This window comes from Manis pentadactyla, chromosome 13 (genome assembly GCF_030020395.1).
Source record: "Manis pentadactyla isolate mManPen7 chromosome 13, mManPen7.hap1, whole genome shotgun sequence".
Classification (NCBI taxonomy): Eukaryota; Metazoa; Chordata; class Mammalia; order Pholidota; family Manidae; genus Manis; species Manis pentadactyla.
Genome location: NC_080031.1, coordinates 76,541,693 through 76,560,324, shown reverse-complemented (window position 1 = coordinate 76,560,324; position 18,632 = coordinate 76,541,693). Strand labels below are relative to the sequence as shown.

The 18,632-nt window shown below is 38.2% G+C and overlaps 1 pseudogene; it reads right to left on the bottom strand.

Annotated features, from left to right (window-relative positions):
- Window positions 1-12,084: 12,084 nt before the first annotated feature.
- On the bottom strand, window positions 12,085-13,037 carry LOC118921463 (olfactory receptor 6F1-like; annotated as a pseudogene).
- Between the last annotated feature and the right edge of the window lie 5,595 nt (window positions 13,038-18,632).

The following is an 18,632-nucleotide window of genomic DNA, read 5'->3' as shown; positions in this document are numbered from 1 at the left end:
TTCATTCTAGAACTCTAAATTACTTCAGTATCAAAATAGTTTAAGTACATTGACTCTGCACAAAAGGAAGTTCATGCATTGTAGGAATAATTAAATATCTTCATCATTAAACTGATCATGAGTCTAACAATGGTGCACTTTACAAACATAATTGTGTAAGTCTTACACATAAATACAAAATATGAGACAGGGAAATGTATTATTTCTATACTATATCTAAAATAATATAAATGTTGGTGTATAAATAACTGTTTTATATTTCAATGTCCTGAAATTTGAAAATAAATTATAAGATAATCAAAACTTTTTTTAAAAGCACCTATACATTGTTTATCAGAGAACCTCTTAATTGCTTCAGATCTCTCAATTTGTATTAGTTCAATATTACATGAATTTTACTTGAATGATTTCAAAAATTTGTATTCCTAATATATGAGGTTGCATATGTAGGGTGCTTGGGAAACAGGTCTCTACCCTGAAGATTTTCAAGGAGGATCTGTCTTGTTTTCAATATTTTGTGTAGGATGATGTTACACTCAATTTATAGAAAACTTAATTTTTAACATTGATCTGTTAAAAAATTCATGTTTTACTTTGGATGAGGACTCAACTCACACATACAAAGCAATGACGTACATTAAAGGACGGTTTATGGAGGCTAGAAACACTACTGCTTTTATTTCACATCATGTAGAAATTAAGCTTGAAAATTGCTGTTGAGTGTATATGAATTATGAATACTAATATATCTTAAAATTCTATTATTTATTTATTTACATTGAGGTATCTAAGAATATAGTAATTTTTCCTCCATTTGCCCCAAGGTCCCAAGCACATAAGCTGGTGAGAATTATGCCTGGGCTTGCCTGGGGCTTGACTGGGTTTACCCAAGCCTTATCACTAAACATCCCGACCCTCCCCCAAAGAAGCAGGCAGAGTGGATCCACAATGAAAGGCACCACGCTGCTGCCCTCTCTATATGTCTCTCTCTTTGTCTCTGTCTCTGACCCCTGCTCTCTCTGCTGTTCCCTCTCTCTCTCTCTCTCTGTCTCTACTGTCTCTGTCCCACTGTTCTCTCTGCTGCTCCCTCTCCCTCTCTCTCTCTCCCCACCCCCCTCTGGGGCACCACTCTCTCTTTCAGATAATAAAGTCTCTTGCATGGTCCAGTGTCTTCTGAGTCATTCTGGGTAAGGAGGGTCACGGCGAGATACCCTTTCATTGGTGCCGTGACTTGGATGAGGCTCTCCCATTGACTTTGCTCTTCCTCTGGTATCCTTAACTGCTTTGGGAACCCTCACTGTCTGATCCTCCTCCACGGGTTCACTGTCCATTTCCCCAGTCGCTCTTCTCACCCAACACTGGCCTTTGATTTGGTGAGTCTCCCCTTCATGGTCAACTTACATGTCCCTTTGGAACCTGGGAAGTGACCGTTGAGTGTCTGGCACCCCCAAGTGCTCCTGTGTGTCAGTGGCACCCCCAACCACGACTTTCAGAATCGTGGTTGATCCCCATAGTCAACCCTTCTCTGCCTCCCCATGGTGAGAATCCTCATCCACTGAGGCCCAGTCTCCCTTTATCTATGTTTCTATTCGACTCAAAACTCCTGGTATCAGGTAACGAGCCTCCCCAGTGTTTTCACCTCGACCCCACAGTTAGAGGTGGTGATGACCCCCTAACTACGCCTGGTCTTCTCCGCGACCTTCTCAATCACTCAGGGATGCCTCAGCAACTTCTGAACGGTCTCGTTCTCACCATGGGATCTGGCCCCTCCATTCCTGAAGATTCACCACTAGGGTGCTTAGTCAATAATCTAAAGCCCCTCCACCTCACTCCAGACCTCAAACCTGTTCACTACTGTAATGAGACCTGGCCACAATATCCCTTGGACAGTCAGTCTAAATGGCCTCCAAATGGTTCTTTAGATCCTAAAATTCTCCATGACTTACACAACTTCTGTGAGCGTACGGGCAAATGGAAAAAGATCCCATATATCCAGGCTTTCTCCTACCTCCGAACTAAGCCCTCTCTCTGTCCCCTGTGCAATCCTAAACACCTACTACTTGCCTTAAAGTCCACACCCCTAAGCTTTTTTCACGTTCCCAAATATTCTCAACTGCCTATAAAACTCCTAGACAATGCACCACCATGGGTTCTCTTGTCCCCTCCTGGCTCATGCCAGGAGTTCTGTCTGTCCTCTCACTGTATCTTTATGTCTCAATCTGTATGTTTGTGTTTAAATGTGTAAATGAAAAATATTTCTCTACCTCCAGATGATATTAATAAAAATTTATTTGAAGACAAGTGCTTGAAAAAATTGGGCATTCTAAAATTTTCAGAAAATTCTAATAGAAGATATTAAGCATTAATGCTAATTTAAGTTGAACTGAATAGACATGTCCTTATGGTTTTAGCTGCATAAGTTTAACTAAAGTCATTTAAGTTTATGATATCTGTTAAATCTTTCAAAGAAAAATACTTAAAGTGAAATATAGCTTTGTCTAATGGGAGTAACTATTTAAGTAAGTGCCTTAAAACATTTAATAGCTTCCCAAAATCAAATTCAGAAAAGTGCTTTTTACCTCTAGTTCACTCTGATATTTCCCAGAGAGCCCCTGGAACATGTCAGGAATTTTTTCTCATTGGAGAAAATATTTGGCTAATTTGGCTTATTTACCTGCTTAATTACCTAGAAGGCACTGTCACAGGGGATGATGCTAAACTTTGTAACTGAATGTTTTGTGTTACAGAAATATCCAAATTTCCTTATGACAACTGTCTTTATAGTAAGCTCTCATCAGATCTTCAACCATTGTCATTTGTAAGTCTTTTGTCATCTATACTCACTGTTTTATTACTCCTAAACTATTAAAAAACTAGATTTCAGCAGAACAGGTATTAGTTACATAGGATTAAGTAAACTAAGGAAGATAATTTCGTGGCTTTTTTTCAAATGTTGTTGATAAAGTGTTTTAAGCTTTTTCTCTTAAGCTGACAACAGTTTAGTAAATGATTGCCTTTATAAGCAAAATTGAAACTTTATCTTTCTCTATATCTGATCCCTCCAGAATTTAAAAACTCTCAGTGACTATTTTTATATTTCATGGCAGTATGTTTGTTTGCACAAGTTCAATAAAAATCTGCTTTCTTTGTAAGAGGACTAATTGAAAACACTGGTTATATACCAAGGCTTTTACTGGAATGTCATACCTGAGAGACACGTGTGTAAACTCATATATGAACAGACAGCTTTAAGGAACTAAGATTGACTTTATAAAGCCAACAAAGCCCCTTGGAAGAACTGGCCTGGTACCTTGCTTACAGAGTTCCCAGCAGTCTGATCAGGTGAGTAAGGAAGGTCACTTCCTGGCAAGTGTAGGAACCTCAGGAATGTCTTGGGAATCTCAAGAAGAGAGGAATTCACCCAAATGTACAGGTACTGTAGGCACAACCTGATGGCAAGTCTGGCTTGGCTTTCTGGCCTCAAGTAGCCCTTAAAAGGTCAATCTGAAATTCCTTACAGAAAGTTCCAGCAAAGCACATTTAAAAGATCGCAATGTAATCAATTACTCTTCTTGCTGCACTTATGCAAATAATCAAGCCAACTGTTAATTACTTTCTTAATCTGGCTACTTCTAATAAAAATGAGAGTGATTTTAGAGAAAAATATTGTTTCAATAATGCAATCTTACCTATACAAAATCTTAATACTAGTCATTGAGATGTAAACTCGATCCAGAATTCTACTATCCCCATGATACCTGGCTATGATTCTCAATTAGACTCTTGATATTTCTGGTTCTCATATTCAGCCATGCATTCTTAATCTCATCAAGTTTGTCCTTGGAATGGAAAATCCAACTCCAGATGTTGCTACTTAACCTAATAACAATTTGTTCTATCTTGCCTAGAAGCCACAAAACTGCAAATAGTAATAGAAATGAAACCCAGAATAGAAGCGCCAACCTTCCGAGGCCCTCTCAACTGACCAGTGATGGAGACCTAGCTGCACCCTTTACTGTGCCCCTTCTCAGCATGAAGCAGCCAGAGCGGTCATCGCCCCCTTTCCCTAGCAGCAGCTACAGTCTCTATCTAAAGAGGGGAGAATGAGACAGGGACCATAGGCTTAGAATAAGGTGAGAGCCTCTGGAGAAAGCAAGGCAGGATATTTGCAGTCATAGCAAAGTAACTACATGCTAGGACACACCCCTACTAAAACTGTTGAACATTCTTCAGTGACATCAGTTAATGTTCCCCAGATAAAGAAGAGTAGCGCATGTTTTATTATGCTAATCATTTGTAATCGTGTATAAGATTCACTTTAGCATACTAAAAGGCCCAGACCTATGTGCTGTCTTTCCTCCTTCAGATGTGATGAGGTAATTTTGCAAACTGAGCAACTAACTTAGCATGCAGACCCAGCTGTAGATGGCATAGTAAAAGGCAGGATTCTTTAGCAAATAGACAATGCCTCAGCCCACCTTGGGAGCTGAGCAGGTAGCCTTTTGATATACTCCCAGACCAAAACTCCAGTATCCCAGACAAAAATCAAGGCAGGAGATTCCTTATGTTAAGTTAATTTTTAATATTCAGAGAACACTTAACAAGTCTTTCCCCAAGGATTTAGAGATAGTTCCCACCTTTTTGGATAGGCTCTAGCACAAGACCTCAAATCCTTTATTCTCTCGAGCTCCACACTCCTTCAATATGTAGATGATCTTCTCAGGTGCAGTCCCTCCCTACAAACATCTCAACAGGATACTATTCCTTTAAACTTTCTCTCAGAACACAGCTATAGAGTTTCACCCTCCAAAGTTCAGCTGTCTGCTGCTCAGGTCACATACCTGGGAGTTCAGCTCTTCCCACGCTTACAAGGCCATTACCATAGACAGGAAAAAACTTCTCCAAAAGATTCCCCTTACAAGACCATACACAGTAATCCTTTCCATGCCAACTGCAGTTAAACTCCAGGGTCTTCCCCTCTGGATACACAACTCCCACCATAAACCGTTTGTGTCAGCTTATTCCCCTCTCACCAAATCTCCCACCGGTTCCTACTCCACTCTGATGGGACCTCTTACTCTCCCTCTACATTTCACACTGCTCATCTCCACTTCCACCTATCACTGAAGAAGTTTCTGCCAACACCGAGTCCTAAGAACTCCATTACAACGGCCATGCATCATGCCTCAAGATCATTAACCCTGGTCTCAACACTTATTCTCTCACCAGACCTATATTCCAAACAACACCAGCCATTTCTTCTCTTTCAGACTGTCCAAAAGATGGCACCATCAAGGATTCCCTTTGCCCTACAGGTTGCTTTGCTGCATACACATATGTCCACAAAAAATGCTATTAATTCAGCCACCCTATGTAAACATAGCAATCAGCCCAAATGCAAAAAGTTTCTAACCAAACCTTTAACCAACTTATATTACAGGATTACCAACCCCTCTCCAAAGACGATGATCCTTATTGAACCTGGAAAATGCCATCGCCACTGCAGACCAAGGGTTCATCTGAGGTCTGCCCCCCATCATTACAAAAATGAACTTCATCGCCCCTAATCAGCAAGAAGCAGTTACTGAAGACTGACCTTTACCCCTTCCCAAATCCTCTACCACTTATAAAACAGAAAAGGGAGGAATGTAAGAAAATAGTAATTGATCCTCCATTTTGCCCCATGGTCCCAAGCACAGAAGCCGGTGAGAATTATGCCTGGGCTTGCCTGGGGCTTGACTGGGCTTACCCCGCCTTATCTCTAAACATCCCGACCCTCCCCCAAAGCAACAGGCCGAGCGGATCCACAACAATAAAAGGCACCACACTGCTGCCCTCTCTGTCTCTCTCTCTTTGTCTCTGTCTCTGTCCCCGGCTCTCTTTCGCTCTCTCTCTCCCTGCTCTCTCTGTCCCACTGCTCTCTCTGCTGTTCCCTCTCTCTGTCTCTCTCTCTGTCTCTGCTCCCTCTATCCCACTGCTCTCTCTGCTGCTCCCTCTCTCTCTCTCTCCCCACCCCCCTCTGGGGCAGCCACTCTCTCTTTCAGATAATAAAATCTCTTGCGTGGGCCCATGTCTCCTGAGTCATTCTGGGTAAGGAGGGTCACGGCGAGATACCCTTTCAAGGTACATAAAATAAAATCCACAAATCTTAGTGTATATCCTGATGAATTTTGACATGTATACACACTCATGAAACTGTTGCCCTGACCAAGACAACAATCTTTGTTTTTAAGAAAAGGGAGGGACAGCATTATAGAAAACTCCTAAATCATCTTGGAGAAAACCTACTAAATGTAATGTTGGCAGACTGATGCCAGAAATCCAACTGTGAGACTGCTTCTAGGTGAGTTTAGGTGGAAGTGGAATATGTTATTGGGTCCTGGAGTTAGTGGGCTCCATGGTATGCAGTCACGTAAATCTTAGTTAAATTGTGTTCTACAGTTTTATGTGAAGCAGGACTCAGACATGTGAACTTGGATATATCGCTGAGGATATTTCCAAGCAATGTGTCTGACCTGAACCTACGATCCTCTTTGCTTATAATAAACTGGGGAAGTCATAAAATGAGAGAATTAATGTTTAATAAAAGAACTAGAATTTGATTACATGAGAAATGGTCATGCTGTACCATACCCAGACAAAGAAAAAGAAGCAAAAATTCTGAAATGTCTGCTGAAAGCATTGCACAGAAAAAAGACTTAGTGGGTGACTTTACTACATTCTTCTGAAACTTGGGAAGGTAGAAACAGTATTTAGTCACAAGAGAGGAAGATACTCCTCATAAACCTTTTCAAACTAGAGGCCACGTAGGGTATTTAAGAGTCTGTTCCTCAGCCATTTCAACAAAAGCCAAAAATAGAGAAGGAATTATAGCAATTCTTTGCGTATCAATTTTATATTAGTTTGGCTTTTGTGCAGTGGAGTGAAAATCCATGAAATTTATGCAATCTTCACTTTGTTCTTGACAGTTTTGAATCAGGATAAATGGCCTGCTGAGCTTGAACTGAAAGAGAGAAAGAGTATCCTGGAGGGACATGAAATTTATACATAAGCAAATTATGGTCTCTGTGAGCAAGATGGTAGAAAAACTCATTTTCTTTTGTTTAACAGCATTTCAGAAAAAATAAGATAAATCTTGGTGGAGCCCAGAGGGCAGAACCATGAGCATTAAGTGTAAAACCAAGAGCTCAAAGACAGAGCTGAAAATGGAAGATTTTTAACGACACTTAAAATCAAATTAAGGGATTTTAGTTTTTCTAAATAAAGTTTAAAAAAACATACATAATTTGTTCTAGTTACAATTAATTAATTTCAAAGCAAACAGGTTTTCACTCAGCCTAACAATCTGAAGGACTGATAATAACCATCCCAAGTATCTGTCTAAAGCTAGTCTCATGCCTGCAGTTTGAATGCTAAACTGATATAACATATTTGAAAGGCAGTTAATAGTATCTTTAAGATACAAGGGATGGATAATGAAATCACCTATTTTGATAATTCTTCTATTTAATTCATTTAAAACATTTTTAGGTTTTTTAGGTTGTAGATTCACATGAATTTGTAGATTTATGTAATACCACATACCCTTTTTGCACATCAAATAACATTTAACAAAACTGAAGTGCAGTATCACAACCAAGATATTGACATTGAAGATGCAGAACATTCCCAAGCCACAAGGATTCTTCATGTTGCCATTTAATAGCTACACCACCACCGAAATCCTGGCTAACACTAACATCTTCTATGTATCTACAATTTTGTCATTTTAAGAACGTTTTATACATGGGATCATATAATATATAAGCTTTTGAGACTGGCCTTTTTCTACTCAGCATAATGCCCCTGATCAACCCAGGTTATTGCATGTACTGACTGTTGTTTTGTATTGTGGAGTATTTCATATTATTCATATATCATTGTATTTTATTTTAATTATTTACCTGTATCAGGGCAAATGAGCTCTTCCACGGTTTTGGCTGATACAAATAAAGCTCCTGTAAGTCTTCTTGAAGAGATTTTTCTGTGAACAAAAGTAATTTCTCTGGGGTAAATGCCCCAGGTGAAATTGCTGGATTGTGTGGTAGCTACTTGTTTATTTTAAGCGACATGCCAAACTACTCTCCAGGTTGACTGTCCCACTTTATTTTCACATCAGCAACATGTGAGTTACTAGGTAACTTTGAAGCATTGCCAGTACTGGGGGCTGACATTCTTTTTATTTTAGCAGGCCTGATAGATGTTTAGCGATATCAAAAAGTGATATCTTTGCATTTGATTATTTTAGTACAATAGGCATGTCATAAAATGTTCAACATCAAAAATTAAGAAGAAATGATAATTATTTGAATTCAAAATAAGAATGGGGTTTATATACAGTTTAGACATTAAAGTGATCACAGATGGAAATTCTGTAACATTTTTCTATATTGGGTAAACCAATAAACAGTTTACTAATGCCATTCATCTAAAACTATTTGAATTTTTAAAAGTGCAAGTAACTTTGGGGAGTCTATAAAATCAGACTGCATATGCAATATGCTGATTGACCAAACACAGCCAATAAGCAGTCCATGAAAATATGTTTTCATCACTAAGGGTCAACCGATATTTTAAAATATTATGCTTCTATAACCTGCCATCTTGGATACAAGGCTGCCATGCAATCTCTATATATTCAGGTCTCTGCTGTGATCAGAGATTGTGACTTACAAGTGCAGCTCTTCTTCAATAAGAACTAAATTTAGCTTAATCAGCAGAAAACTAAAGTTGTTTTAAATGCCTCCTTTAGTACTTCATATGGAGGGTTATTAATTGTCTGAGGACTGAATATATCTTCTTCTTAATACCTACTTGTGGCATGTATGATTATCTCATTGGTCATTTACAATAGTAGGCTCTACATCAGTGGGTCTCCATGATGGCTTTAGGGGATAATTTTATCCCCAGGATACATTTCACAAGGTCAGAAGAGATTTTTCATTATCATGACTGAAGGGAGGGGAGGGCTACTAGAATCTAAGTAGGTAGAGGATGGAATGGTGCTAAACATCCTAGATTATACTGGAAATGCCCTCCACAGTGAGGAATTATACAACCAAAATATCAATAGCGCTATCTATGAGAAGCCCTGAAATCAACGCAATGTGGTTCTAATTTGCATTTCCTTGTTGGGTAATTAATGTAAATTTTTTTTATCAATTGCTTATTGCCGTGTCTACATCTTCAGTGAAATAGCTCTTCATGTATTTTTTTAGGTCTTAATTGAATTTTTATTTTGCTTTATTATTGAGTTAAGATATTTATTCTAATATACTCTGTTGACTACATGTTTTGCAATTGTTTTCTACAATTGTTAGCTACTCATTTCATGCTCCTACCATTGCCTTTCAAAGAGCATGACATTTTGATGGTTATTGAATTGGAGTATATTTTCATGAGCCTGTTCGCCATCTGTATTTCTTCTTTGAAAATGTCTGTTTATGCCAATCAAATCCACATGAGTTATCACCTCACACCAGTTAGAATAGTCACTCTCCAAAAGGCAAGAAATAAAAAGTGTTGGCAAGGATGTGCATAAATGGAAACCCTCCTGCACTTTAGGTGGGAGTGTAAATTGGTGCAGGTACCGAGGAAAGCTGTATGGAGGTTCCTCAAAACACTAAAAATAGAAGAACTCTATGACCCCTTATTTTTTACTTCTAGGAATTTACCTGAAGAAAACAATACCCTGTGATTCAAAAATATATGCACCCCTATGTTTATTGCCAGATTAACTGCAGTAGCCAAGATGTGGGAACAGTCAGTGTCCATCAATAGATGAGTGGATAATGATGCAGCCCATAAACACAGTAGAGTATTACTCAGCCATAAAACAGAGAGAATACCTGCTATTTTCATGGACATGGAAAGACCTTGAAGGTATCATTCTAAGTGAAATAAGTAAGGCAGAGAAAGACAAATTACATATGATTTCACTAATATGTGGAATCTAAAAAAAAAATGAGCAAAACAGCAGTAGTCTCATTGACACAGAGGTGACTGGTGGTTATTGTGGGGAAGGGGTCAGGGTGGGTCAGTGAAATAGGTGAAGTGGGTAAAGAGGCACAAAATCTCAATTATAATTTAGTCATGGAAATGAAAGTGCAGCATGTATAATGCAGTCAGTAACTGTAACATGATGACATAATAACTTCACTATGGGTGAGCATTTAATGCTATGTAGAGCTATTGAATCACTATATTGTGTAATTGAAACCAATAAAATATTGCATGTCATTTATACGTAAATAAAAATGAATTAGTAAAATATTATTTTAAATGCATATGACCATTTGATTCTACTTGCTTCTCCAGGTCTTCATATTCCCTTAGAAAATTTCTATGTGGACATGAAAATAATAAATATAGCTAACATGCCATTTTCCTGTTAATCTGTCTAGTGACTGCTTAATACTTAGGCTCATACGGAATACCCAAAAAGGATGAAATCCTTTTTTTCCCTCCCCTTCAGTGCGATGGCATACAGAAGTAACTGGACTGATACAGAATGTTTTGCTCATGTTGTGAAAGTCTCTATGTAATCTTTCATATGCTGATAGAAATGAAAGATTTAGCAAAAAATGTTGATTATGACTTGTTTCACATTTACATGTAAATGTAATTTTGACAAGTTTCCATGCATGCATACTACTTTAGAAATGAAAACTAATTAGGCATTCAGAAAAAATGCAATTCTATTTTATACCAGAAAATAAGAGTTCATATATAAGCAAAGACATATTTAAACATTGGCATGTGCAGCAAGTTCTTTGTTTTTTTCATTAAATTTTTTGTGTTATTGCAATAAAATACTCAAATTTTAGTGTAGAGCTTGATGAATTTTGATATTCATCTACAATTATGTAAGCATCATCCAGATGAAGATACCAAAGTTTTTCTCACTAATTTTTCCCCTTTCACATATTTTATCCATTCCCCTATCCCCCTCCTCTATGGCACACACCAGTCTGTTTTCTGATTTCTTTATATTCTCTTCCCTTTAAAATTTAATTGTTTAGAAACTTGGGTGTTTAAAATAGTGTTTTCTTTTCATGATTTAATATGCATATCAAACCAACCAACTGGATATCTTGTAACTATGTAAATTCTCATTCTCTAAACCTCCTAGATTATTCTGACTGTGCTCATCCACTGACCCTACTTTGAATAGGGAGACTTGGTGAGGCAATGTAGTGGAAAATTCATACTTAAAAAGCTTTGACGATACCTTTTCTTCCATCACCTTTACCATCCGTGTAGATTCTTAGCTGTACTGAAAATTATAGAACTTTTTATTCACATGGGAGAGTGATACACAATAATGGAAAAGTAGTTGTCCATCCTTTTTTTGCCTATTAGTCTGAATTGAATTAGTATATAGTAAAATGAGTGTGTCTTTGACTATTATATTAAAATCTAAGATAGTCGATATTTGCTTTTCCTTGTTAGATATCCAATTCTTGTACTGTCCAGTTCAAACTTTTCCCATGTTCTCCCTCTCAAATTATTGATCTTGTTACATTTGCTACTATTTTTAAATTCAGTTATATTACTCAGAAAAATAGTAATTAGAGAGTAATTTCTAGTTTCTAATTTAATTTTTATGTTTATATTCATAATTAAATCTACATCAATGTCTTGGAATAATACTGAATCATCATGTGTTTTTTAATGTACATAGTGACAAATTTATATTAATCCATTTACCAGATGGAATTAAAACATTCCCCCTTTAACAGGGACAATTTTTGACCCATAGTTACTGTTAAAGTACATATTATTAGAACATTTAACTGAAATATCATATGGCACTAAACCAGCCTTTTTACCTATTCTGAATGGTTTATGGACTGGAAACTCGTAACTTTGGCATTAAGCTAAAAAAACATTCTTAAATACATTAATTATAGGATAACTATTTCAAGAAGATACAAATCAATATGAAAAGTGAGAGAGTGTCTGTAATAAATGGTATCAATTTACTAATGTACTTAACAATACTTACTGTTTGCAAATCTGGCATGGGATACCATTCTAAATTGCTTATTTTAGATGGTCTCCCAAATCCCCTGCATGAGCAATCTCTTTTGTGCTAGAAACTTTCACATCTTTGTTTCTCAGAGTGTATATGAGAGGATATACCAATGGGGTGACCACACAGTAGACCACGGAGACCGCTTTACCAATGATGAAGTTGTACTTGGCCGGAGGGTGGACATAGGCAAAGATGATGGTGCTATAATAGATGGTGACCACAGTGAGGTGGGAGGCAAAGGTGGAGAAAGCTTTTCTCCAAGCTTCCTGGGAAGACATTCTGATTACTGTGACTGCAATGTGTCCATAGGAGGGCATGGTGAGAAGAAAAGAACTGAGAATCACAACAGAGCTACATGTGTAGCTCAAGGCCTCCACCAAGAATGTATCTGAGCAAGAGAGTTTATACATGGGGTCTGAGTCACAAAAGAAATGGTTGATCTTCTGGGGACCACAGAAGTTCAGATGAGAGATAAGTATGGTAAATAGAAGAGGGGAAATGAAGCCCCCAATCCAAGATCCAGCAGAGAACGGACTGCAGGCACACTGGAATACTCATGAGCAGTGAGTATCTTAGAGGGTTGCAGATGGTCAGGTACCGGTCATAGGCCATCACTGCCAGGAGGATGCACTCGGTAGCTCCCATGGAGAAAAAGAAGTAGTACAGGGCTATACAGCCAGACACAGAGATGGTTACACCCTGTGACAGGCAGGTGTCCAACAGTTTAGTTACTGTGACTGTGGTGTACCAAATCTCCAGGAAGTACAGATTTCCTAAGACAATGCACATAGGGGTCTGGAGTGTCGTCTCCATCACAACAGTGAATATGATGAGGGTGTTTGCCATGAGGGACAACAGATACACAGTGAGGAACATTAAAAACAATGTGTCTCAGGTAGAGAATACCAGGAAACCCAAGAAAAATGAACTCAGCCACTGTGGTCTGGTTTGTCATCTCCATAGCTCATCCTCTCTCATCTGGAACCAACAAAGCCTGTATAATACATGAGCAAGAATGGCATATACTTGTTATCATTTATTTAATGACGATAATAGACTTCTAGTATTAGTGAAAATTAAAATTTACAGATGGATTAGCTCACCCAATTTAGAAAAGAAATCTCCATGATAAATATTCAAAGAATCTAAAACTTCCAATGAAGAATCTGGTGGAGTGATTTTCCTACACTTACATCACTTTAAATGGCAGGGCAGGTTTTGAACTCAGCAGGTTGATTTTAATGGTGAGTCCACAACAATAAGAAAAACATGTTTCTGTTATTGTCCCATCACTGAGGAATTTACATCTTCGAGACTAGAGGATGGTGATGAAATATGCACACACCTCATTTCAGAAGCCAGAAGATCATGGGAGTGATTGCTATGCCTCAGAGAATGGAGATTCTAGGCTCTACTATTTGCTAACCAACACAGAATGTTTTCTACAATTTTATCTTCAAGATCCTAATTTATTCCATCAATTATGGTTTGGTGGGAGATTGGGACATGAGCAAACACTATCTCAAGAAAACAGTAGCACAGAGTAGGATTTAAAATCTATATGGAAAATATTTTGTTTATAAATATTAACATTCCTAATCTTTGGATTGTTTGTTTTTAGAATCATTGCATTCATCTCTTTTCCTACGTTTAGGAGAAAAAGTCAAACAAATAAATTTTCACAGACAGTGAGGTGGTTTCTATATCTTGGTTACTGTGAAAGAACAGAACATGAGATCTACCCACTTTCCAAATATTTAAGTGTACTTTATAACATTGCAAACTGTTCTTCTGTTGTGTTACCACAATAAAAAATAATTAGAAATCTTGTCTTTAAAGAAAAAAGGATTCCAAAGGGTACAATCAGGTATACATGTGCTTTAGTGCCAAGTAGCAAGATGATAAATGCAAAGTATAGCAGAAAAAAATTCTTAGGGCTCATAATAAAGGCTTTCTTCTATATGTAAAATATAATTTTAATAGTTAAAAAAATTATCTGACATAATGATACTGACTTGATAACTCCTATAGCACAATAAAAAATATGTTGAGTGAAATGTAGAGACAATTGTGTTCATATATGTGTATTTCGGTGAGCAAAACTTTATGGGAATTTTAAACCATAAAATTCTATTTAAAAATATGTATATGTATTATGGCACAGTATTAATGGTCCAATGTAGTGTACTGCTGATACAGAAGAGAATTTTTCAAGATAAATATGTCATAAAAATTATTAGATGTGGTTAAAGTAACATCAGTATGATCAGGAGACATTTTATTTGCCCCACTACATCAACCTTCAGATTTTAACTTCCTAAAAATGCAACTTTTGCTTTTTACACTAACATAATATAACATTGACTTTTTTTCATGGTTTATAGCTATTCAAAGTATTTTAAAAAATATTATGACTAGCGAACACACAGAATTTATCAATTTAAGAAAACTATTTGGATGAAAGAATTGAGATCAATATTTAAAAATATATTTCCTGATTCTATAAGACAAATATTACAATTCATATTGTCATTTTACTATAAATGTTTCAAGGTTTCTACATTGCTTTTATGAAAAGGGTATTGCATGGCTGTCTTTCTGCTTGCACTACCGAAGCAAATTCAGCAATTTGAAAAAAATAGCAGTAGAGTTTTGGCAGCAATCAGAACAACATCATGTCAAAGAGAACATTTCTTTTTCTTAAAGATATTATGGCTAATTCTGCCTTTAGCAAAAATAGGGTTATACCCTCTTAAATGTATATTAACTTTGAAGGGGACTGGACATGCCAAAGGTATATTACATGTGATTACAGAAGTATCCAAATTATAAAAGTACTATTACGTAGCTCCATTATTTTCTACCCAAGTAAAAACATGGATTATATTGTCCCAGATATACTCACAGCCTGTACTCTCTTTGGTTATTTTTCAGGAATGGAATGTTATTAAATTCTCTTTAAGCTTTCCTTTCAGAAGGTTACAATATTAAAGGACACTACATTCAATTGGACCATAAGGAGAAGAAACAAACCCTGTCTTCACTGCTATGTCATTGACTTTCCCCGACCATCTATGTTATAGATAAACACGAATTCCCCCCACCCTTTTTTTTTCAGAGCTTTCTTTCCTTGTGAGCAGGATGTAAAGAAAGTCCCTGTCTGAGATCCCCCTTGTGGGAATTACTACTATGTGTTCAGCCAGGGGCCTTGGAGACTTGCCTTTTAACATGGGACATCCACAAAGTTTCCCTGAAGATTTTCCTCAGGTGAGAGTCATAATAGTCTCACATTAGCAATAAAGAAAGAACAAAGGAAGTGTGGGAAGCAGCAGAAATGTTTCTACAGGAACTGAAGAAATAGTCTCCTAATTGGCTTTATAATGCCACTGCCCATGGCATTCACCTGTCATCCATGTATACAGATTGCACCCTTCAATATTTCAGCCAGAACAAGCATACCCAGAAGATCACACTGCCTAGCCTACAAAGCACACACTGGAACAGTACTTAAAGCACTTCCTTTATAGTAACAGCACTACTAAACATGCAAAACAAAACAATACTGGTGTGACATTCTCTTCCTACCAAAAACCTCAACTCTCAATATTTACCAAGGCTATGTGGAAAACAACATTGCTCAACTGAGTAGATACCAAAGTTAAGTCATTTCACACACACACACGCACACACACACACCAATTGTTATAGCAACATAGTAAATATGTATAGAGGGTATGAAAAACATAATCTACAAGAAGAAAAGAAGGAAAAAATGGCAACGTATGTGTCTGAATAAGATAAATCTAGATTATTTCTACATATGAATGGCAAAAAGAGAACTTAGAATATAAGTGTGAGCTTGTTCACATTAAGTTCATGTTGCCAAAGAAAATATTTTCTTAAATACATGGTTTGTGAAAATAAGCCCATATGTAAATATTTTTAAAATAAATCCTTATAAATAAAATTCAGGCAGATCAAACATTTAAGCATTAAAGAAATAAACTGTAAATCAATTGTTATCAATGAGAAAGTGGGAAGTACCAGGAGGTATTTATTTGAAACTACGTACAGGTAGCTTGTTAAAGTAACATGGGATATTGGGGGCATGATTTAATATGAGCATGAAGAATGCTAATTATTTCGGGTTGTCAAATGCCCTGCCAAAAGTATTAATAGTGGTCCCACTAAGAATCACTATTTAAAGACAGTAGAAGATAATTTTTAAAATGAACTTTTTGAGCTATAACTGCATACTATAAGATACAGCCGTTATAAGGATAGAGTTTGTGTTTTGATAAATCTATACAAATGTAACCACAACTGCAATAAAAAGTAGAGCTCTCAGAAAGTGTCCTATTGACCCATGCATTCAAATATTTTCTCCACTTAGACACAAGAAATTGCTGCTTTCTGTTTCGTCACTGTAACTCTTGGTGGGGAAATATGTTCCCAGCCCTGAACAAATTACCTTTGAGGGCAAAATCAGTCAAAGGGAAAAATAAAGTGGGATAAACCTGTTGATTGCTTACAAGCAGTTGTTCTCTTCTGCTGACCAGTGTCTCTTCCAACTGAGCTGTAACTGACCCAACCCAACCTCTCCGGTAAAGATATGGCCTCACTCTTGTGATCATCTTTTTATATGGATATGGACTACATCTTTCCACAGACTGGAAATACCTATTGATATGGAGATGCACTAATGCCAGGACAGAGAGTCTGGAAATATTGAAATTTTACCCACAGCCCACCCCTCCAATAATATCACCTCACAATATACTCGATCCCCATCTTCCACAACGGCCCCTGTGTGAGAAAACTGGAGCACTGTAACCAGACTCATAACATGCAAAACAACAGCAATAAAATCATGAAAATCCTCAAGGTGGAGGATTCTGCTAGGTTCAAAGTCCTATGCAGATTAAGTCCATAGCTCACTCATTCTACAGGCACCGGTAACTAAAGAAGTTCAGAGCAGTCAACATGCAGCAGCTGCAGCCAATGGGCACATCCAGGTCACGGGGAATGCAGAAAAAAATAACCTTAAGGGCAATAAGATACATGTTTTAATGACACCAGCATAGGCGAATCTTGTCCATCTGATAGGATGTATGCAAGAGTGTGGTCCTGCAATAGGACACTGGCAGGAATGGGATCTCATCCTGGTCTGGTACACCAGACTTCCACCCCCTCCCTGTGGGAGTTACAGATGGGTCATTATATAGGGCTACAGGAGGCACATGCCCTGGTCATAAAGATAAAACAAAACTTCCTGGTAAGAAGCTCTTACTCCGCAGACACTTTGGGTATACTACCATGAACTTTGGGGTCCACCCTCCTGTTACTCCTGGTACATTCACAAGGCCAGCTTCCAGGGCTTTTCCCCAAGGTGCCAGAAGGGCCAGCCACCACTGGTCTGTGTGTTGGAATGTGCAGGGCCACGTCCACTCAACAGAGTCTCCACGGTTTAAAGCAGTTGGGGCTGGCAGCAGGATGTTGCTCTGCTGGTCATATCCTGGCTTCAGTAATTCCTCTTTGGTTTGCACATACATGTGTAGGAGAGGCATCACTGTGTGTTAGCATATCCACAGGGTTCAAGGCTCTTTTCTGGGGCTTCTCATTCAAATGTCATTCCATCATCCATAAGTGAACGGACCAGCCCTGTAGACTATTACTGTCCAACTTCAGGCCATGATTTCAACAAAAAAAATGTACCTCTCTATCACTCCTGCCCAAGTAGAGTTATATGGTACGTGAAACTTCCATTTTATTCCTAATTGCTATACCCATTCTTGTAATGCATGTCAAATAAAGTGGATACCTTGATCACTCTCAATCACCTGTGGCCGGCCAAAGGCTGCAAAGGGATTCTCTGGAACCCTCTTGCTGGTTTGTTGTTCTGTACGACATGCAGGAAAAGCAACCAGGAGTCCAGTAGCTGTGTCCCTACAAGTCATGGCATACCGATATCCTTCTTGTATGTGCAGAGGTCCAGTATAGTCTGTCTATCACCTGACAAGGGGTATTGGCCCTCTTGCTATTGTCCCATGTTGCTGCAGGACTCAGTGTTAGTCCCTCTTAGAGCACACAAGGAACTCCTTCCAGGCTCTGCTGACTTCTTGAAAGGTCAACGTTAAGCGCCACCGACAGGCCACACCCACCTTGTCTTTTGCCCCATGTGCAACAAATGCTGATGTAAGGATTGGGCTCCATCAGAGGCAGGCCTTCCTTCTAGCCAGTGCTCCTGCACCAATGTGATTGCTGCATCATTCTCTGGGGATGCCAAGGGCAAACGGCCAGTCACATAATATACAGTAGCAGTCTTAGTCTGACCAGAGGCCCATAGGGTTTTGCCACAGCCCTTGCCCCAAAAAGGGCCACAGACCAACCATCCATTGTCACGCTACCATGACAGTAGCCATAGGGTCAAGCCCCAGTAGATGATGCAGATGTCAGTGCAGACAACTATAGGGGAAGGTTGCTGGGTGATCTTGAGCCATACTGCCTGCAACTCAGCCCACTGACTGCTCTTCCCCTCTTGATCCTCCATCCATAT